Raw genomic sequence first — 24,193 nt, 5'->3', positions numbered from 1 at the left:
ATTTTCTTATGGGGGCATGCAGCATTGCTGAAGCAGTAGGTTTGAATGGGAAAAAATAGTCTGCTTGCGGTTACAGCCTGAAGTGCTGGACTAGATTACAACAAACATGCGCGATGAGCATTAGCAAGGACCTGAAAGCATGTTTTTGGAAATATGTCTTGTGTTTCATTTTTCAAAAGTGTAAGAATGTAAGTAGAAAAACTAGTGATATACATTTGGTGTCTGGGTAGCGGGCCTGGCCCTCGGCAAACGCAAATGTGTACTCTGATTTGCTCATTGGGGAATGCAGCATGGCAGACGCCTATGCCCCATGGATTTGGAGACCTGTCATGGTTGCAAGCCATGAGCACTGGCCACTGGTTACATTATTAGGGTATAGTGGACACTGAGCTAGGATGCAGGGTAGGTTCAGTGATAGCTGTTCGGCTGGGGTCATGGTGAAGCCTTATGCTGTAGGCAATTGAACGATCATTTCCATCCCCAGCATGCGCTGCTGTATAACGGCAGCCGTATGGGTTGCAAAAAAAATGTCTATTATAGGAGGTTTATAGTTCTTTCATATATATCAAAAGAATTGTTAATAACTTATATATAGTGATGCAACACCATGAAACATGGTCAAATTGACAGAATAAACGTTGTTAAAGAGATGTTATGATAAAGATGCATCCCACCCTTGTGACTCCTCTGCTCCAGTAGTTACCCAGTGGAGTCCCACATTGGCATACCTTGACATTTCCCTCCTGGGTTCTCATGAGCACTTGTCCATCCGTACTGCCCCTTCTATTTATGCACTTCACTCACTGCACAATGCACGCTGTTTAACTAACCCCACCCCTTCTTACCTATCCTACTGTATTTTCACAACTGTATGTAAATAAGCACAACTGTATGTAAATATGCAAAATGCTCTGCACTGTATCTGCATATACACCATATATGCCTGTAACAAGAAAGATTGCTTTCAGCGCCACGATGCCCCCGGGCTGATGTTTGCTATACAAATCCAAATAAATAAATAAATAAATAAATACATAGGAGCATTGTGTAGAGTTGTTGTGTATAAGTAAGGGAAATGCAGATGCAAAAGATGTGGAAAAGATTGTTAAGTGGCAGTTGGTGTGTGGAAGCTTAAAATGGTCATAGGGTTATATGTACAGAGTTTGGAGTATGGATGTGTGACTGTTTGAAAGCAGGCATTGAGGGAGTGTTACAAATCTAAAATTAAAACGGTTAGAAGGGCTGCCCTGTGCGATGGTGTGCATGTGCCATCCGGATGTTTTAATGATCCATGGCATGGAAAGGGGACTATGGAGACTGTGGATAGTTATAAAGGTCCATCGATTATGGTCCTTAGTGTGTGCTAGAGAAAAGTATTTGGGACAGAAAATGTTTTCTGTAATTTACATTTTTTCTCTAATATACAATTGTTCATTAGCACTCTGGGTTGGGGCCAAGCCAATGAGGGGGCTACGAGCGCAGGCTTTATCTGCCGGTACAAGCCCTACCCGTCGCCATCTTCCTCCCCACCCTCCATGCCATTATTTTTTTCACCCCCCTTACTTACCTTATTTCACTGCCGCATTCGCTCCGTCTCTTCGCCTCCCGCAGGCTGCCATGGAAAGGGTAGAAGGGCTTCGTATGGAGCCCCGTCTTCCCTTTACATGGTGGCCATCTTGGAAAAGGATTTTCCTTCCATCAGCGGGACGCTGCTCACATCCCACTGTAGGAAGGAAAATCCCTTTTTTTAGCACCCCGGGTTACCGATTTGTCAACCCGGGGTGCTAATGGCTGGAACGGGGGATAACGGTCCAGAGTCTTTGGTATCTGCCCTCGCATCGCTTTGGCCGATAACTTGGGCTGCCAGCCCGTTGTCCCCCGTTCCAGCCCCTGGAATGGGAGATAAATGCCACATTATTCCAATTAGCATAACACAAAATGCTAATGGAAATGTTGGAAAATCTTATTGAGTCTATCTACTTTACTGAGAAATGTAAAGTAGATGGAGTCTATAAGATTTTTTTTCAGTTCTATTTTTTAACTGTGAAAGGTGGTTCCTAAAGGAACTTTTTTGTTGTTTTTTTATTCCTTTTTTTGAAGTTTGCACGAGAGGTCAGAAAGTAAAGTGGGGAGGTAAATGAGGGACGCGCCACCAAGCACTAATACAGAGGGGCAGGTGGACAGGGGAAGATGTTGCGCATGTGTTACATCTAAGGCATTGTTTCTCATGCTCCTTGATTACAGCTTCAAAAGCACTTCAAAATTGCTCTCCCCTGCAGCGTGGTGTGTTGCAGTGTATACAGAGTACTGTTATCTTCGAAAGAATGGATCAACAGCCTCTTTTATCGCTTGCAAGGTAGTTGGTGGGATTTTGTGTCCCACGGAAGTAGGCTGTGTGTTTACAGTATTGGTTTAGGAAGATGAGGTGGAGGAAGACAGCTTACTACTTCTGACAGCATTGCGGTGGTGGATTAGGTGTGGCTGCACATGGAGGTGATCCCGTTGGAGTACTGTCCAGATAGTCAGCGCTGTGCATTTCACTTAGGTAGCTTTAGCCTTTGGTACATTCCCAACAGTCGTAAAGACCTGCCACACCCATGATTCTCTCTGGGTGCAAGAGGTAGACACTTCTTGGTCATCATCACTGTCTTTGGAAGTGCAGTACTTTTTTTGTTGTGTAGGTCCTCCTGCTGGTGGTGGTGGTGTGAGCTTTTGGGGAGGAGGGATAGCAGTAGCTGATGCCATTTTTAAGATAAATAGCAGTTTTGCTGATATTCTTCCAAGTATGTGCTCTGTGCTTTATTGTTTTTTTTTATATCACATTTTATTGCTTTTAATAACGTTGTACAACATAAAAAATATAAACACCCCCACTTCCCCCCCACCACTTTCATTGCCGCCTTATCAGGTCCATCAGATTTTGTTTTGCCGCTTCGTACTTGTCTCCGCAGCTGTGTTACCAAACACTACTTTACTGAATATTCTCTCTTTCATCCTCCCGCTTCATCACACTGGTTTTCAGTTCACACCCTCTTCCCATTTCCCACAGATCTTGGTGGCCTTGGCTGGGCACCCCCGTGTGGTGTATATTCTATGTTCTTTTGCTGCGCAGGCGTCCATTTCGGCAGTCCGGGGCTCCCCATTTTTGCGTAATATCACGTTTTATCAAACCCATTGCATTAGACAGGAAGATACCCTCCCATTTATTTGAGTCATTTTCATATGGGACCCCTAGTTACAGCTTTGCGGGTTCCTGTGCTACTGTGCGACCCAGGACCCTCGTCAGTCTTTGACAGCATTGCGTCCAAAAGGTTTTTATCCGGGGACATTCCCAGAGCAGATGGAAGAAGGTACCCTCCTCTCCTCGGCATCTCAAACAGTTGGGATCAGAGGCTTGCCCCATCCAAACAGGGCAACTCGGGGGTAGTGGACTTGATGCAATATTTTAAGTTGTACCAATCGGATTTTGGAGTCTACGGCGATCTCACGTGGGTGCGTAAGTACTTGAATCCAGTCCTCTGGTTTCATGAGGCCTACATCTCTCTCCCACTTAGTTTTGAGGCTGGCCAATACCGGAATGGCAAATGCATTTATGATTTTATATAAAATTGACGTGAGTTTATTGGGAATATGTTGTGAAAGTAGGTTACGCTCCAGGGGGGTGCATTCTAGTGCATCCGTGAGTGCTTGCCTGAGACCCCTGACGGCGTGCCTCAATTGAAAATAATGATACCTCTCATTCTCAGGAATTCCGAATTTTTGTTGAAGCATCTCAAACGGGGGAATGGAACCATCTGTCATTACATCCAGACTGTGCTATATTGTTGATGGATAATGAGTAGGAATATGTGTAGGAGCTGTACAAGGGTACATTTTGCCCCATATATGTGCACCATGAGCTGAGACCAAACCCTAAGGAAAGTACTTTAAGAACATACAAGATGGTCAACGTCTAGATATATAACACATTTTCAATGTTCATATTCTGATAGCCAGTGAACAAAACTGCCTGACGTAGATATGTCTGTGAACAAAAATAAGTGTCCCAGATATGTGATGTCATCAGTGATGTCATAAATTACATTTGTGATGTCATCTTTGATAGCCTGGGTATTAGTCTTAGCAGTGCACAGTGGTGGCGTGAGTTATGGTTGCTTATCTTACCATAACTGGTGAATTTCTCGGTTTTACTTGTAACCATAACGTCCCTTTACCAAAGTGTTTTCATTGAATTCGATAGGTTGTTATTGGTGCAACTTAACCATAACGTCCCTTTAACAATGTTTTTAAGTGAATATATATACATATATATATTCAGCTAAGGCCACATTCATTTTCCACCCCCTGTTGCGCAGCCTATGACCACAATCATGACATCACAGATCACATCACTGATTTTTTATTTTAATTATTGTTTATTTATATAGAGCTTATACACAGGCGAAGTGCTTCAAAGCACTTCAAGGTGGGAAGATAACAAGGGAATACAGTAATCATTCTTAGGCCTTGAAGATTCCAAATGATCTAAACACTAACAACTAGCATTCTAGGCTTGACAACATTTCACCTAGTGCAAGTGCATGAAGTGTTACAGTTGAGACCAAGCTCGGGGGGGGTGGAAAACAGTGGGTGGGGGGCAGGACAGATTAACTAACTGGTCCTAGTACATTTAGGTCATGCCTACCTACACACAGAGGTGCAGAGAGACAGGGGATCAAAGAGTCCGGTCCAGCAGGGCCGTGGGTTAAGTGCAGAGAGGTTGCCCCGCTCAAGGAGCGAAAGCTGAAAGTGCAGTAATCTTGAACAAAGTGCAGCGGCCCAGAGGCAAGTGCAAAAAACTGGCGGGCTAGCCTGGGACCTGTAGGCTCTGGAGATGAATCAGGCAACAAGTCAGCCAAAACTAAACAGAGTTATGGAGGAGAAGGAGGGTGGAGAGAAAAGAAAGGAGGCTAGCAGGGGAGAGGGAGAGAGGAGGAAGCGAAAAGGAAGGTCTTGAGGAGTTTCCGGAATTTAAGGTGCTCCAGCTCAAGACAGATAGAGGTAGGGAGGCTGTTCCAGATGGAAACACCTGCAGAGGATAAAGATCTACTCTGTTTGTTAAAGTGGCTCACCCGCAGAGTGTTGGAGGAGGAAGAATGGAGGACTCTAGAGGGAGAGTATTTAGTAAGAGAGCTTTGTAGATAGTGTGGGCCCTGGCCCCAGAAAGACTTGTGGATTATGAGGAGGGTCTTGAACTTGATCCTTGCAGTCATGGGGATCCAATGGAGGGATTTTAGCGCCTGAGAGATGCAGTCCCAGGGCTTGAGGCCAAGGATAAGTCTTGCGGTTCTGTTCTGGATGAGTAGTAGAAGACGGAGAGAGCAGAACTAGGAAGATTGAGAAAGAGGCTGTTGCAATAGTCCAGCCTAGAGAGAACCAGGGCTCTCGAGGTGATGAGCTTCTGGCGTAAAGTGAGAAAAGATACAATAGCTCTGAAGAGGTGCAGTTGGTAGTTAGACTTTTTGGAGATGTATGAGATTTGAAAAGAGAAGGAGAGAGTGGAGTCGAAGATGACCCCAAGATATTTTGTCTCATTGGTAGGTGAGGGGGCAGGGCCAAGGGAGGCAGGCCAATTAGAAAGTTTGACAGCGGGAGCACGGTCCCAATGAGGACAATCTCTGTCTTAATGGCATTCGGGCATAGATCGTTAGCAACCCACCAAGCCTGAATTGCAGATAGACAGTCAGGAATGAGCGTGAAGGAGGATGAAGCCAAGGGTAGCATGAAAGAGAGCTGCGTGTCATCCGCATAATACTGAAAGTTAGAGGTACAGGTAGAGATCCTGTGGGCCAAGGGGGCCATGTAGATTTTGAAGAACCAGGGGGAAAGGTTAGATCCCTGGGGGACACCACACATAGAGCAAGTGGTAGAGGAAAGAAAGGGCACAGGTTGCACCTAGGAAGACTGGTCAGAGAGAAAGGAGGCAAGCCATGCCAGGGCCTGATCTGTGATGCTCAGAAGAGAGGTCGAGAAGAATGAGGACAGAGGGAGAGTTGGAGTCAAGATTTGAGGTCTTCACTGGAGGTCAGAAGAGCAGTTTCCATGCCTCTGGATGCTCTAAAACCAGACTGATGGTCATGGTGGCAACCAACATATTCAGCATGGATGGTAAGTCGAGTGATAGCCAGCTTGTCCAGGAGTTTTCCCAGAAAAGGGGTGATGGAGATTGGGCAATAGTTTGCCGGAATGGATGGGTCGGCAGAGGGTTTTTTGAGAAGAGGGTGCACAAGAGAGTGCTTGAAAGGAGAGGGGAACACTCCAGTGGCAAAAGAGAGGTTGCAGAGGTCGGCCAAGGCTGGACCGAGAGTGTCAATATTGTTCTTGATGGTTTTGGAGGGGCAGGGGTCCACCTGTTTGGAGGAGGCTTTCATAGACCAGACTTGTATAGAGACCTCATCAGGTGTGACAGGGGAGAAAAGAAGAGGGGATGGGGTGCGGCTACTGAGGGGGACCCAAGAGATGTTGGGTCAGGGGGGGAGCAGAAGAGAGAGAGGACAGGACATCCTGTGTTTTGGTGTTGAAGTGTGCGGCCAGGGCCGAGCAAAGGGCCTGGGTAGGTGTAGTAGAGTATACAGCTGCCGTAGTGCTGGCCAGTGCCTAGCAAACTTTTAAGAGTTTGGCTGTGCTGTTAGATGCCGCAGAGATGCGGGCTTGAATGTAGACTCTTTTTCTTGGAGCAGATGCATAGTATATATAGTATATAGTGCCTTTGAAGAAGGCGGCAGGGCAGTTTGTCAGATGGTGTACCTGGAGATCCACATTTCCGGTCTGCTGCTCTGCACTTGCGTTTAACAGCAGCCACATCAGAGTCATACCAAGAGTTGCACTTTTTAACAGGCTTCAGTCGGACCCTCATGACAGGGGCAAGAATGTCAAGAGTGTTGGAGATGAAACGATGAAAGTTGGAGAGGTCTGTATCAGGGTGGGAGTCAGCCTCAGGAGTATAAGGAGGAGAGTAGGTGGAGGCAAAGTCAGGCGCTGACACTCTTTTCATGGGTCAGACGGCCATGAAGGCAGGAGGTGGTGTAGGGTGTGCTATTGCCAAAGGAGAAAAGAGCTTCAAGTGAGAAGAGAGAAGACAATGATAAGTCCATGAGAGTGAAGTAGTGAGAGGAATAGAGAGTGGGATGTCTGTGGTGATAAGAACATCCAAGGTGTGGCCAGCAGTGTGCATTGGCTAGAGGGTAGAATGGAAAGAGAAAGGAGAGTTAAGATGGATGTTAAGATCCCCCAGAAGGAGGAGTTGGGACGAGGAGGAGAGGAGGAGAGGAGAGATGTGGCCAGGTCAATCCATTCCGAAAGGAAAAGGGTGACTGGCCCGGCAGCCGATAGAAGGTGGCCAGAGTAAGAGAGGCGACAGATGAGAGAGAACCTGCAGACTAGGCATTCAAAGGAGGAGTAGACCTGAGTGGGAATAATGGAAACAGGGATCCACTCACGAAAGATCAAGGCTACTCCACCTCCTGGCCTGTTGGGCCTGGGCACGGAGAGGATATCAATAAGAGCAAGAACATCAAGGTCCAGGAGTTCAAGGAGGTGGCAGATGTCAGAGGAGTGCTTGGCAGCAGAGCGGGAGTTTAGTGTTGCGACGTGGAGCAGGTTTCCACTTTTGAAGGACTTACGTGGGGGGATTCAGGGGACAGAGGTCCCCCCGCAAGCGGTAAGAGTGCCTGAGAGACAGAGTTAGCAGGAGGCAGAGGAGGCAAGGGAGCTCCAGATAAAGTGGGAGTGGGTGGCCAGGGCAGCAGTGTGGAGGGGGCTGATGAGGTTGTCAGTATATTGTGAGTAGGCAAGGGAGCCTGTACAGTTGAGAGAGACAATGGGGGAGTTGTGAGGTTGGTAGGAGGCAAGGTAGCCAGGGTAGGCATAGTTGTCAAGGGAGCCTGGGTGGCTGTAGAGGCAGGTGGCCAGGGAGCCTGCGAAGAAGAAAGAGGAAAGTTGATAAGGCAAGGAAGGAGCCTATCAAAAAGTAAGAGGTTGGGTTAAGGTCCTTGTACTAGGATGGTACCATTTTGATAGACATTTATGATGGCCCTGGAGGTGGAAGAGGAGGCAAGAAGGGCCTCCCAGCGTGTGCCACCATTTATGTGTGAGGAAGAGTAAGGATAGAGTAAAGTGGCCATATGGGGAGGCCATAGGTCGGGGGAAGGAACGACAAAGAGGATGTTGGTGAGAGTCTCTGTGGCCAGAAACACTGACGTAGGTGTCAGCGATGGGAAGGCCTGCGTTGGAGGCAAGTATGTCCTTCTTGAGTTTCTTCCTGTCAGACTTAGTGAGAGGTGAAGGATAAGAGATCGAGAAACAGTTAGAGTAGATGGGGAAGATAGAAAGTGCCATAAAGAGGGGCATAGGGTGTGGTGCACTTAACCAGGCAGAGCAATTGAGGTGCATGAGAGGAGGTAAGCAAGGAGGGAGTAAGTGCACAAGGAATGCACAGACAGGATAGGGAAGAGACAATGGGAGATGACGAGGGTAAGGGAACAGAAGCAGACCAGACATAGAACAGAGGGGGTAAACCTTTCAACACATCCTCACGATGTTAGCGCAGTTAAAATTATTTTGAACAGTAGCAATACAATCAGGATGTGAACACAGCTAAATCCGATTTTAAACAGCACAAGACAATCAGGATGTGCACACAGCTAAATTCGATTTTAAACAGCAGCAAGACAATCAGGATGTGCACACAGCTAAATTTGATGTTCTTTTTTGGGTCACAGGTATAGCAGCACAACAGTACATGGGTTTAAGGAAGTAGAGGTGAAAGTTCAAGAAGGAAGTGGGTGGTATGGTTTGGTGCTTGGAAACAAAAAGAGAAACGAAAAGTGCCAGGTGAGGCACAAAATCCAGAGGATGATGCAGGCAGAATAGAAATAGTCCATAGCTGAGGGGGCGATCACATAGCCCAAGAGTGCCTGTATAAGGTGTATAAGGTCCCCAGCACCCAGGTGCATATTGGGGCGTTGGCAAAAAGTAGTAGGGCCCACAGCACCTAGCCAGGACCGGACAGGAACAGCCAGGGCCTTAGAAGTGGGAGGTTTGGGGGTGGGCCGGTTACACCAGTCGGCTCATCTGATTCGGCCTTAGAAGGCACAAAGGGCCCAATCACAGCACAGTTTTCGACAACAAGGGAAAGCCCTCCTGGCAGCTACCATGATGGCATGGGTGTCCCTCATGGGTACACAAGGAGATCCAGAAGCAAAGCAGCAAATGAGGCAGTGTTGTAGTGCTGATGCATAGACATCACTGCATCACTGATGGCATCACTGGTGACAACACTAATTACATTGTATATAACAGATTACATCAATAATGGTATTAGACATGACATGATTAATAATTTAGCTCATAAACCTTTATTTTCTTAATAACAATTTAGGCCATGGTCACTGGCCATCACCAAACACTATAACTAGTGGTCTGTTAGTGTTGAAAAATACCAATGTGCATGGTTAAAAGCCATGCCTAGTGGCCAGTCACTGTTTTAAAATATACAGTGGGCAGCGTTGTAAGCTGTAGTCAGTGACCATGGCTAGAGCCCATTAATATGTTACAATATACAGTTGGCACAGCCAAAGGCCATGGTCACTGGCTAGTATTGTGTTGGAGACCATGGCTAGCGACTGGTTAGTGTATATAATATACTTTGGGCATGGCCGTAGGCCATAGATAGGGGCTCGTTAGTGTTGTATAATACACATTGGGCACGTCTGAAGGCCACCGCTTATTGCATTTTATTATTTTAAAATATACAGTGGACATGGCCAAAAGATGTACAAACTGCACAAGGTCAAAGGCCATGGCCAGTGGCCCATGTATATGTTAGAATATATAGTGGGCACAGCCACAGTGTGTGGCCACTATCCAGTATTGTACTAAAGCCCATGTTTCGTGGCTGATTAGTGTATATAATATGCAATTGACACGGATGAAAGCTGTAGCCACTGCTGAAGGCTAAAATCTATGGCTGGTAGACTATTATTTTAAAAAATACAATGCACATGGGAGAAGGTTGTGGTCACGGCTAATAACTGAAAGCATTCATTAGTGCCCATTGATTTGTTCAAATATATTTGGCCATACACACTGACCATGGCTGAATGCCAGTTTCTGTTGTAATGTAATTAGTGATGTTATCAGTGATGTGATCTGTGATGTCATTATTGTGGTCACAGGCTTCACAACAGGGGCTGCAAAGTTAGGGTGGCTTTAGCTGAATTTCAGGGGCTTTGTTGTGTTTTAGTTCTCACCTTAAAGTCCATGCAACTGAAGTTTGTTCCTTGAATTTCAATTTTTTTTTACAATGTATTGCTCTCCTTAACGTCTCTTCAACTAAAGTTTTTTCCTTTTCAAGGGTTTTGTTATTCCATAAGTTTCTTCCGCACATGGCCAGTGGCCACGGCCTACGTGATAACCTGACATAGGAAATCTTCCAATAAATATGCTGCCAAAGTTTAAAAGGTACCCACCTTTTAAACCCAGCAATCTGTCATGACATATTCCTTGGAAAACAAAATCCCAATACAAAACAATTGCTTGTGGTCTTCTGGGTAAGCATCTGCACTGGGACCATAAAATTCTGGTAGCCAAATACTTGAGCAAAATTGCCAAGCACAAAAAAAAAAATCAAGGGTTTGCGTCCGCCCTCTAAAAATAAATTACGCCATGTGTCCTTTTCTTGTGCCCTAAAAAGCAGCCACAATCAGGGGAAAATAACTGCACTAATGTCCACGATTGCAAACCCTCTTGCCACATCGTGGGCAAATACTCATGACTCACTTGCCCTCTCCTCATTTCCGCTCCTCACCCCCATGTCTGGCTTTCAAAAATACTCTGCTTTATGAAGATAACTTGGAAAGCACACATACCATAGTCTCGCTCAACTATATAAATCCTTATAGAACTATGTTAGGCAAAAAGTGTACAACTGTGGCATTATTCCCCCCATCTCGACTGGGAGACTACAAATACCAGAATGCAATTCAGCAAAAAGCAAAAAAATTGTCTCTCAGTGCAAAACTTTCAAGACTGACAGTAGCACGGGTTAAGAAAAAATAATGCAGACGCTGTGTGTTATGAGATATTTAAAACTAAGAAAACAGACGGCATTCGTGACTGCATGCATGTAACCGAGACTGACCTTGCTTAGTTTCAAAGTGAGGTAATATCCGGCCCCCTCAGGTTATGTTGCTCTAAGTGGTCTAGTAATGTGGGCTCATTCATTAGGCAACATGGTCTGAAGGGGCTGGCCAATTCCTCGCTTTGAAGTTAAGCAGGGTCGGTACCATTTACTGCATAGATGGGGAAACACAGTGTAGCTGTAAAGATGTCTATTTTGTTCTTTTTTATTATGTATAAAAGATGGAAGGCTTTAAGAACTCACAGAGTTTTTAGTCAATGTACAGTGAGATTAATTGATTTGCAGAGGATCACACACTTTGGTTAAGAAGCGTGGTACAAGCCTCTTGTTTTATGGCTGGTCTCTTGGTGACTGTTGTGATACATTGCCCCACCGCAACTAACCGCATTTAAGCAGCACAGAGAAGGGAGAAAAAAATGACCAGGTGCAAGAATAACATACGCCCAGGTACTTTTGTCCCCATAGCAACAATCAAAAGCTGGTATCCATGAATATATAAACAGTAAGTGAACATATATTTTAAAGTGAAATATACAAATGTAGTTAAATTGCCCTTTTCCGTAGAAGAAAGTGTGCACAACAAAATAGCATTGGACTTTTAAAAAAAGTAATGAACACGAGAAAAATAACCTGAGAGAGGAAATCTTCAAATAAATATGCTGGCAACGTATAAAAGGTGCTCACCTTTTAAACCCAGCAATCTATCTTGAAATATTCTCTGGAAAACAAAATCCCAGTACAAAACAGGTGCTTGTGGTCTTGTGGGTAAGCGTCTGCACTGGGAAGATAACAACCTGAGTAAAATCCTGGTAGCCAAATACTTGAGCAAGCTTGCCAACCTAAAAAAAAAACAAGGAGTTGTGTCCTCCCTCTGAAAAAAAAGTTATGATGTCCACCCACATGTCCTTTACTTGTGCCCTGAAAAGCAGCCACAATCAGGGAACAATAACTGCACCAGTGTCCAGAATTGCAAACTCTCTTGCCACATCGTGGGCAAATACTCATGACTTAACTGCCCTCTCATCATTTCCCCTCCAAAATCCCCATGTCTGGCTTTCAACAATACTTTGCTTTATAAAGATAACTTGAAAAGTGCACATACCATAGTGTCACTCAAATATATAAATCCTTATAGAACAATTTTAGGTAATAATTGTCCAATTATGGCATTATTCCCACCAGCTTGACTGTGACACTACAATTACCAGAATGCAATTCAGCAAAAGGCAGAAAATGGTCTCTGAGTGCAAAACGTTCAAAGACTGACAGTAGCATGGTTTTAAAATAAGAATGTGAATGCTGTGTGTTATTGGATATTTAAAAATAAGAAAACACACGGCATTCAGGACTGTGTACTGTCTCCCATCCATGCAGTAACTGGGACCGACCCTGCTTAGTTTCAAAGCGAGGAAAAGATACAGCCCACCCACTTAGACCATGTTGCTCTAAGTGGTCTTCTATGGTATTCTATCCAAATCCAAATATACCACACTTTTACCTTTTGCCCAAAATACATAAGAGCCTAATTAATCCACCAGGAAGACCAATAGTAGCTGCCACAGGAGGAATCTTACAACCTCTTGGGACCTATATTGATTATTTCCTACAACCCCTGATACAGAAGACAGAAACTAATGTAAAAGACAGTACACATTTCTTGAACATCTTAGAAGAGGTACAACTAACAGATCAGGACAATCTCTTTACCATAGATGTGACCAGCCTATACACTAGTATTCCCCATGACTTGGGACAAGAAGCGGTTGAGTGGCTCCTTTTGCAGGAACGCGAGATAGGAGCTGTTAAAGAATTTATTCTGACATTACTAACCTTCATCTCAATGAACTCTTATTTCGAGTACAAGAATGAATTTTACATCCAAACATCCGGCACAGCCATTGGTGCCACAATGGCACCAGCCTATGCCAATGCATTTATGTATCGATTCAAAACAACTCATATCTTGAATAAAACCGAATGGCAAAACAAATTGAAAAAGTGGGTGCGTTATATTGATGACATTTTTGGTATCTGGCAGGGAACAAGAGAGTCACTGGATGAGTTCATGGTATACATCAAGAACATAGACCCACACATTCAATTCACTGCAGAGATTGGCAATCCAGGAATACATTTCCTGGATATCAATGTTACTGTACACAACCAACAAATCACAACTTCATTGTTTACTAAACCTACGGACAGAAACAATTTATTACATCGCATGAGCTTTCACCCGCCAAACACCTTGAGGAATTTACCATATGGACAAAAATATCACGCCTGAAAAGAATTATTAGTGACCAGAGAGAATGCGAACAAGAACTTGAGAAATTGAGCAGAAAACTAGAAGAACGAGGATACCCAAACGAAGATTTACAAGCAGCTAGAGACAAAGTAGCTACCAAGACGCGAACCAGTACGCTCATGCCAAAGAATAAAAAACAAGCCCCAACACTGGTATACGTGTCCAAATTCTCTTCGCAGAGCATACAGATCAAAAGATGCATTAACAAGCACTGGTCAATACTTAAGAGTGATGAGAGAACTAAAGATTTATTCTCTGACATTCCTACATTTGCATACCAAAGATCAAGCAACCTAAGGGACCTGCTCGTGAACACCAGAGATACCAAGACAAGAAGAAGCAAACCCAAGAAAGTAGGGACTTTCCCCTGCTTAAATTGTAGCAACTGTAACAACAGCATAAAAGGTGGAATAGTTCCACATTCATACACTGGAGAGATGATATCAGTAAGATGCTATGCAACTTGCAATACAGAAAACTGCATTTACTGTATACGTTGTCGGTGTGGACTTTACTATGTAGGCGAAACAGGTCGTAAATTGAGGATCCGTATGAATGAACACAAGTCATGCATACGTAATAACAGTGTCAATTCAGCAGTTGCAAGACATTTTATCGAAAAGAAACACATTTCACAGGTTAAATTTCAGGTCTTAGAAACTCTGGAGACACATGGCTCATACATAGACTCGAAAAAAAGAAGACAGCAAAAGGAAGCATACTGGATTGATTGATTGGAAGCATTGTCACCACGAGGACTAAATGAAGAATTCGATCTTAATTGCTTTTTATAATCATATTGCTCTGATAACATTTACCATGGTTCACAATTGCTTCTGTAGAACAACATTATTTTAACATCCACCATGGCGCACAAAACGCGCACCAGAACCATCTGTGGCACTGTAATATCGTGAGAATTATTTAGCAATGGAATTTTGCTTACTGTGAAATTATGACAGTTAATTAGAAATTAAATTTTGCCTAATAACATGTTACCTCTAGAGAGGCATGCACCAACCACCAATTAGCAACGCCCCATAGACATGGATTAGTATGTAGAGTATTATGGAGTATATCTTAATGCTACTGTAGCACTATACACCCGTCTTATAATTGATCCTCATCAGAATTCATTATGTCTTTCACAAGGAGGTTTAAGGATTAAATATCCCATAACGCAATAACCCAAAGTTAGATATTACTTAGCACATATTCAAAGAGATTTTATTCCGATTAATAATCCAGGGACTAAACATGTAACATCACTCTATATTACATCTCAGAATATTGAGGTCTAGGGTTTGGTTAATTTATTAGGTATTATAACTTACTGTAGGTCCAAGAGTCGTGAGATGTGCATACTACCACAGCATAGCATATCAGTATGTTGAAGCACTTCAAGTAAGTGCTCCACTTGTTATCTTTACTAACTCCAATATACCCACTAGGGCAATTCAACTGCAAGTCTGTGAGCCGACAAATGTACACACTAGTATAGCATATCAGACCAACGCATTACTTTCTGAATGTGTCTCATAAGTTATCGTGACAAATTAATATATAGCAATCAAAAGCCCCAGCACAGGCATCTGTTAATATGCAGTGGCATTCCCACACCAATATGGCAGGCGCATGTGTATGCGCGTGGCCATACTGGTGCCCGAGCGTTGTCATAGCAACGCAACTAACTGCTGACACTTTTCGCAGTTCATGAGAGCAGCAGCAGCACACTGCACACGGCTCCATCGATAAAGTTTTAAGGTAAAGCTAGTTTAGCACGCGTTGATATTATGCGCTACAGAGCAGCAAGACCTGATTATTAAGGACATATCTAACGGGGTATACCCGTTTGTTTTACAGCTGTAAACTAAGCGAACACGAAGATCTTCAATCCCGTACAGGGACAAACATGATAGACAGGTCAGTGAAAGGTAATTGATCCACAAAATGCAATTGAGACACTGGACTTTCAATACATGGTGATAATACTCAGCATCTAAATATGAGCACACGAATACAACAAAGCATGGACACACTAACAAGTTGGCGTTTAAACGTTAACAATCACGTTTGGTCTCTCACATATGGAGTCACCCTTAGCACACTAGAGTATATCTAATATCGGAATGCACTAGAATGGTGCCAGGCATAGAGCACAGCACGGATTGTTATAGGTTTAGAAAGTGTGTTATCATTGTGAAAACTAAGAGCTGAAGAACTTATGGCTACTTTCTTTTTCTCTTTTATGTGTGTTAAATGTTGTCCTTTATCTGTGGGCGCCCTGTTTATTTAAATTATTGTTTTCTTGTACGTTTTGGTTTGAATCATGTCTTTGTATTGATAATTGAACATTGAAAGATTGTTTATCATTTGAATTGCAAACAATTTATTAATGCATATATAACCCGGCTCTGAAGAAGGAATTGTTCCGAAATGCATTAGCCAGGGGGTTATTGTTTGCCCCAGCCTCAGGATTAGCCTAATTGGTGGAATTTAACCAATTACGATGATTTTTTGAAACAATAAGGAACTATTTTCGTTTGAATAAAATCTTTTGAGAAAAAGTACAGTTGGAAGAAGATTAATTTAAACAATACGAGATAACTGTCTAACCCGAAGTGGGTATTAAAGGTGTGCGGCCCACACGGAAGGCTAATGAGCCTAGGTCTTTCTCTCTCACAGTTACTCTTAGTGCCCTACACGTTGGCACTTAATATTGGGCTGCACCCCGCTAAGTAACAGCAAATTCAAGCTATAACTAAATAAGATTATAAAGAAATCCATCACAAACAAGCTGTGCACTCTCGCAAACCCATTTCTACTCTTTAGGACTGATTCCTGGCCTATTGTGATCAGCGGTGCTTATCTAGAGGAGCCGTCTATCGTCATCCTAAGAGAGAATTATCTCCGGTCATACTCAGGTTAGCTCAATCACCGTAGTTTGGAAGATTACTGGTCTTGTAAAGGTATCCATTACTGATTGTTCTTTATTCCATTACAGTTCTTGGGTTCGGCTAGTGTCTTCTCTCCCAACTAATAGATCCGTCTGTATGTGTGTTTCGTTCAGAGGGTTACATTGGTAGGGAGTATTCTTCGCCTACACTACGGGGCAAGAACTCTTTGCCTACATTACGTGGCAAGACCAGGTATCTGACATAATCAGAAGCCTCAAAAATGGATGGCAACGAAACCCTGGCTACCCTTATGCAAATGGTAGCAGAACTTCGTACGGAGATGGCTTTGGCCCATGACTCCTCACAGACCCATACGCAAATGATGTGTTCTGAGACATGTTGGATCGTTATCTGGTTGTTCACCTCGATGACATTCTGGTTTATTCTCCCACATATGAATCCCATGTCATGCATGTATCCAATGTCCTACAACGTCTCAGGGACAACCATCTGTACGCAAAGCTAGGAAAATGTGTATTACATGTAACCCGGGTCGAATTCTTGGGGTATGACATCACAGACCATGGCATACAGATGAGTACCTCAAAAGTCCTAGCAATCCTCGACTGGCCGGCACCGAATAACATCAAGACTCTGCAGTCTTTTTTAGGCTTTGCCAATTATTATCTGCGTTTCATCGGGTCCTTTTCCAAGATCGCTGCCCCTTGGACCTCTCTTACGCGTCCCAAAACACCCTCTGAATGGGGTCAGGCTGCCCAACAAGCCTTTGACGCATTGAAGTCGGGTTTTACATCAACTCCGGTATTGCTCCACCCGAACCCTGACCTGCCCTATGTTGTTGAGGCAGAAGCTTCTGATACGGCTGTGGGGGCTATTCGATCAAAGAAATGTAGGGATACTGACGTCCTACACCCGGTGGCCTTTCATTCTAGAAAGCTGACCTCATATGAAGCCAATTACACCATTACTGAGAAAGAACTCCTGGCAGTGCGGGACGCGTTTCTTGTATGGAGGCAACATCTTCTAGGAACCACATTGCCAGTACAGGTGTACACATATCATCGGAACCTCTTGGCCTTACAATCTGTGAAATGTACCATGGCCCGCCATTCACGGTGGAATTAATTATTTTCTATGCATCATTTCGAAAACCACCTACCGACCCGGGTCAAGGCACTCAAAGGCAGATGCCTTGTCACAGCATCATGATGCTCCGGCTCGCCTCAAGACCGGTAGTCCTATTCTGCTGCCTCAGCATGTCATATGTGCTTGTACCCGCAAACCCCATTGCGTACTACGTTATCTGAATGGGTACGTGTACATCCACAGGCAATCAAGGACAAAAACCTTCAAGTATTCCAGGTCCTACCTTACCATCGGGGTTCCTTATACCTACTTGATGGTTCCCCTCGAATTACGGCCATACAATGGGTTGATGATTCTAAGTATGCAGCTCACCCTAGAGTTAGAAAGACATTGGAATTGTTGCACCGTTGGTGCTGGTGGCCCTCCATGGGCAAGGACATTTCAGAATACATTGCGTCCTGCTCCATTTGCGCCCAATGCAAAAACACTCCGGCCAAGCCCGTAGGACTTTTACATCCTCTGCCCATTCCGGAGCAACCGTAGGTCATGTTGACTATGGACTTCATAGTGGAACTACCAGTGAAGGAGGGTTTTGATTCCATCTGGGTTGTGATAGATTCCTTCTCGAAGATGGCCTTATTTGTCCCTTGTAAATGTCTCCCTACTGCTCCTGTCTTGGCTGACCTTTTTCTAAAGAATGTGTTCAGGTTCTTTGGTCTTCCTGACATCATTGTAACTGTTCGTGGGTCCCAATTCACGTCTCGTTTCTGGAGGGCTCTCACACGTTCCTTGGGGATTGACGACTGGTTTTCGACTGCTTACCACCCCTCAAGTGGATGGTCAGACCGAATGTTTAAATGCTAGCCTTGAGCAGTTCCAACGTTGTCTTGTTCTACAATATCAGGATACCTGGTTGTCACTCTTGACTATGGCCGAGTTCACCTATAATAATTCAGTTCACACATCCACGGGTTCTTCTCCTTTTTTCGCTATGTATGGCAGGCACCCTCGAACCATACCTTTACATCCTCTTCTATCACCGACCAGTCCAGTGACTGATGCTTGTGTCCATGACCTAACTAAGATACGAGATGGGATAGCCTCCCACCTGCGTAGGGCGGAAGCCTGTGATAAGTCCTATGCGGACGCCCAAAGATCTCATGCGCCTCTATACACAGTGGGTTCCAAGGTCTGGTTGTCCACCAGCAACTTACAGATTCCTGGTCGTAGATCCTTGATTCCTCATTTTGTTGGTCCCTACTCCATCACGGATGTCATCAATCTGGTGGCTGTACGCCTGCATCTACCTTCTTCTTGGAAAATCCACCCTGTTTTTCATGTCTCTCTTCTCAAACACTTCCATCCCTCGACCAGGTTGGCAGCCCGTTCCCCCGGTCATTGTACAGGGTTCGGATGAGTACGAGGTCAGTTGTATCTTGGATACCCAGGCATGCAGGGGTGTTCGTATGTACCTCGTCGATTGGAAGGGTTATAGTCCAGAATCAAGACATGGGAGCCTTCTGGGAACATCCATGCCCCCACGTGTTGGCTTGGTTCTGGCCTCGAGGAAGGTGAGAGTTCCTTTAGGGGTGGGTACTGTCTGGATTCGAGCATGCACAGGACATACCAGAGGTTCCACCACTCGGGCTTTAAGTACAGTTAAAAATCACAGTTCTTCTTGTTCACGTTCTGGGAATAATTCGGTAAAGTCAAGCTTTCCCTCTTTCCAAACACCCCCAAAGATTTATGTGCCCTTATGCCCCAACACCGTGGGCGAACTGTTTGGAGGTTTCCATGGCGACTATGGCATCCATTGCATTCTCGTTGCCACGTACGACGCATTGGAGGCGGAGTCACTGGTTTCCATGGAAGAGCTACTTAAACTATTTCCTTAGTCCTGTTTTTTGCCCTTACTCTGTTTTCCTGGTCCCTAGCCCTTGTATCCTGAAACTGATCCTCATCTGCTAACGACGAACATGGAACCAAACAACCTGCCTCACTCTTGCCGATTTTGTCATCGTTGTGCCTCGCAGATTAAACAAACCCAGAACGCACACACGACCAGTCTCACGCTTGCCAATTTTGTCCTCATTGTGTCTCACAGAGTAAACAGACTCGAATCGCACAAAGGACCACCCTCATTCTTACCGCTTCCTCACTGGATTGACCCGCACCATATACCAACTGGAACATTGACAGACTTGTGACACTTTTTAGCGGCTGGTGCTTTGGCCTTAATCTTCAAAGGAATCGGAACAAACTTGGTACTGTCTTCAACATCTGTCATCAACAACTGTCGCGCCATTGGATATTTCCTCCTTGAATTGGGAACATCTCTGGTTATCCATCTGACCCTGATTTGTGTCCCACTTGTGTTCTTGCCTAAACCAGCGCAGGAACTTAAGACTTCCATCCCTGGCCCTCAGTTATCGTTAGGTGTCCTCCTTCTGTCGGTCTCCCTAGAACTAGAGACTCTAGACCACTACCGTTTTAGGCGTCCTTGTGCCGTCGTGGTCAGGATTACCTTGGCAAAATACACTGGGCGCACAACCTTGGACTATCCTCCACGTCCTCTCGTATGGTGTCCTTCTGCCCTTATCCCATTGTAACTTTCTACTGGGTCTTTGTATTACAATACTGTTTCTACTCTTTAGGACTCATTGCTGGCCTATTGTGATCAGCAGCGCTTATCTAAAGGGGCTGTCTATCTTCATCCTAAGAGAGGATTATCGCTGGTCATACTCAGGTTAGCTCAATCACCGTAGTTTGGAAGGTTACTGGTCTTGTAGAGGTATCCATTACTGATTGTTCTTTATTCCATTACAGTTCCTGGTTTCGGCTGGTGTCCTCTCTCCCAACTAATAGATCTCTCAGTATGTGTGTTTCGTCCAGAGGGTTACATTGGTAGGGAGAATTTTTCACCTAAACTACGGGGCAAGAACTCTTGCATATTCTACGGGGCAAGAACTATTTGCCTACATTACGTGGCAAGACCATGTATCCGACAGTCCAGCTATTTGGGCTGTGCACTTTGGCACAAACCTACCTTGTTTGCCTATGGGAAAATGAAAGGGGAAGTAGGCCGCAAATTTGGCAAAAAAAATGTTCTGGTCATTTTAATGTCATCTTAATAACTTTTCTATTATTTAACTTATATTTACGAAACTTTGCAGTCTAGTGGGAGGAGATGGGGCACAAACCCCTAATCACTTACGGAATTTCGGTCAAATCTGTTACTCAAATCAAAAGTTATTAACAATAGAAATGTAATGGGGTTCCTATGGGAGTCTGACTCACATTAACTATAGGGCGGCGATATATATATAGCAAAGATTTGATTGCTCTCCTCATATTTCTGTGGGCACTGGTGGACTGGAAACCAAAAGAGGCCCTGGAAAAAAAGTGCCCGCTTATTACACATTTTCATCAAGCCCAATTTTTTTCCTATGACAAATACCTTCAACATTAACATTATGAGAACCCAGCGAATTTTACAAGGCGTATAGACAGGAGCTGCTCCAGCCGCTGCTGGCCACGTTTAACAAGGCCTATGAAAGGGGAGAACTGCCAGAGACCTTGCGAGAAGCGCTGATTATTCCGCTCTTGAAACCAGGCAAACCGGAGGCAGACTGTGGGTCATATAGGCCCCCATCGATGCTCAACCAGGATAGCAAAATACTCACAGCGGTGCTTGCTAACAGACTTACGAGAGTAATTGGCAGATTGATACACCCAGATCAAACGGGTTACGTCCCCGGCAGAAATATTACTGACAACCATAGGAGGCTACATCACATTATAGACCAAACTGAGGGGGACCCGAGTGACCTGGCCATTGTGTCACTGGACGCGGTCAAGGCCTTCGACTCAGTTAGGTGGCCTTGGCTGATAGCGACCCTTAGTGGGTTTGGGATGGGGCTGGGGTATATGAGATGGGTCAAGATGTTCGATAGCTCCCTAATCGCCAGGGTCAAGACAGGCGCCATAATTTCAGACAAATGGCAGCTTAGTAGAGGGACCAGACAGGGATGCCCATGGTCGCCCATGTTATATATTCTCGCGTTGGAGCCGCTGGCAATCTGCCTTAGGCAACAATATGGGGAGGTGGGGATTCAAACGGCAGAAGGCACACATTTGATATCATTATACGCCGATGACATGCTCCTTTACCTGCGCTTCCCAGAAGAGAACCTGCAGTATGTCCTGGAGGTGATGGAGCACTACGCCACCCTCTCGGGAATATCGGTAAATCCAGGGAAGTCCAGTGTGTTCCCCTTGGGAAGATATAGGGGCATTCCACCAGATGCATTGCCCATTTTGCAGATACCCTGGCAGACCGAGACGTTCTGATACCTGGGCATAAATATATATCACAGTATTGAGGCAGAGCATAAATTGAACATGGAGAGAGCGATGGAAGGCATTAGAAACAGCATGGCGTTTTGGTCTAGACTACCCCTAGCCATGATGGGAAGAGCAGCGTTGCTTAAGATGGTTGTGTTGCCCAGATTGGTGCACTTCTTCGTGAATATCCCGTATTTGATCCCCAAACGCTTCTTTGTCAAACTTCACAGCATGTGCAGGGGCTTCATCTGGCACAACTCCAGGAACAGGGTGGCCCTCTGGAAATTGCAAAACTCATGTGAAAAGGGGGGTATTAACTTATCGAACTTCGAACTATATTACTTGGCGGGGCAGCTACTATACGTGGCCAGGTGGCTATCGGAAAATGAATCGGCGGAAGCCAGGCTTCTGCAGGGGGACTTGGCTCCATATTTTCTTAGAGAGACAGTGTGGTTGCCTAAATCGAAATTGGCGGGGTAGGGAAGGCTGCTGGGGCTGGGCTGGGAGGTCTGGCATAGGGCGTGGTGAACCGTGGGTGACCCAGACCCGCTTTCCCAACAGGTCCCGCTGGTGGAGCTGTGTGGGGGAGACTCCCAGCTGATAAAAGGAGTTTGCAGATACTGGGAGCCGGTGGGCCTGGCCACCTTGGGTGACGTGTGGCAGGAGGGGGAGGCGGTAGGGTTCCAGAGACTGATGGAGGCGACCGGGGTGCACAAAGGCCAACACATAACGAATTCCAGAATTTTGAAACAGGTGAGAGACAGGTGGCCCGAGACAAAATTGGCAGAATAACCTGATGCCGCCATAGAAACGATGTACAATGTCTCAGAGGGCGGGCACGAAATATCCCGGATATATGAGCTAATGAGCACGAAGGCGGGAGGGGAACTGCTCCAATTGAGGCGTGATTGGGAGGAGGAGGTGGGGGAACCCATAACGGACGGCCAATGGGACAGGGCCCAAAGGTACCATAAGAAGGTCTCCCGGAATGCAAGGCTCCAGCAGATCCAGCTATACGTCACCCATAGGGCGTACTTGACCCCCGGCAGAATAGCCAGATTTGGGAGCTCGGCTGCACAGCTATGCCCCAGGTGCGGGGAGGGGGAGGCTGAGCTGCCGCATATGTTCTGGGCCTGCCAGAGGTGGGCAGATTCTGGATAGAATTGAAAACAAGACTGGCTGGCAGCGGGGTGGTGCTTGATGTGGGATCTGCATGGGCATGCATGCTAGGGATTTTCCCCAGGCTACGTAACCTAAGGCATATTAGCAAGATGAAGGACCTGGTTTATATCTTGGCCAAGCGCAGAATTGCTATGGGCTGGAAGGCAGCTCACTGGCCCAGAGTGGAGATGTGGTGGGCGGACCTCCTGAAATGGGCAGAGGCGGAATCGGTGGCCTGGTATGAAGCAGCCACTAGAAGTGGCGAGGAGGAGGTGGGTCCACTGATGGCCTGGAGGCAAATGGTGGCTTCAATGGTGAACCCGCACCAGGCCGACTGTGAAACAGATGACATGGAAGGGATAAGGGCAGAGCAACAGGGAAAGGCTCAGGGGGATGGCACAGATGGAATGGCTCGAGTTAACGGGGGGAGGGGGAGGACAGTAAAGTGTATTCAATAACGGAACGCATTAATCTTGATTGTGAATGTCCTAAAAGTTTGTATGGTTGTTTGTTTTAAAAAAAAAAATTGTTTAAAAAAAAAAAACATTAACATTATGAGAACATTTGGTTGGAAATAAAATAGGTTACTCCACAAAAGAGGGCCAGGGTGTAGGCCTACCCTGAAATCTCCAGAGTTCCCTATAGGCCAGTCCATTCCTGTCTGTGGATTGTGTTTCATCAAATATGAATCGGAATGAAATGGCTGCTCTGATCTTTGTTGCCAGAGGCAACATGTGTCACTGTGGCAGACACCTACCCAGACAGCGGCAGGAGAACACAGCCTTTCAGAGCTCGTAGACAGAGTGGAAGTCAAGTTCTTAATGTACACTCTGCTCTTAACAATAGCGTGCTTATGCTTGAAGTCCCATGACAAGGCCCACGCAGTGCTGACTAAACTTGTGCCCTATGATCCCGGCATTCCACGGCAAAAAGACTTCATGATACGTTTAAACCCGAGGCTCTGTATCCTTCCACAGAAAAGTAAAACCATCCTTACATTATACATGTGTAGGTAATATTGGGGAGGTCGGCATGCATGCAGTTATTGAATATCGGTCAAAATAACTAATGGTAAGAACACAAAACACGAACATCTTAAAATTAAAATCTTTAAGATCGAAAAAATCCTACCTCAGTGACCAGACCTTACTGCGAACAACGTGTGAGGAGTGCGGGGCAACATCACACGCTGCACTT

Source organism: Ambystoma mexicanum, chromosome 3p, assembly GCF_040938575.1.
Source record: "Ambystoma mexicanum isolate Mex_15411 chromosome 3p, UKY_AmexF1_1, whole genome shotgun sequence".
In the NCBI taxonomy this organism is placed as follows: Eukaryota; Metazoa; Chordata; class Amphibia; order Caudata; family Ambystomatidae; genus Ambystoma; species Ambystoma mexicanum.
This window is presented reverse-complemented; position numbering follows the sequence as displayed.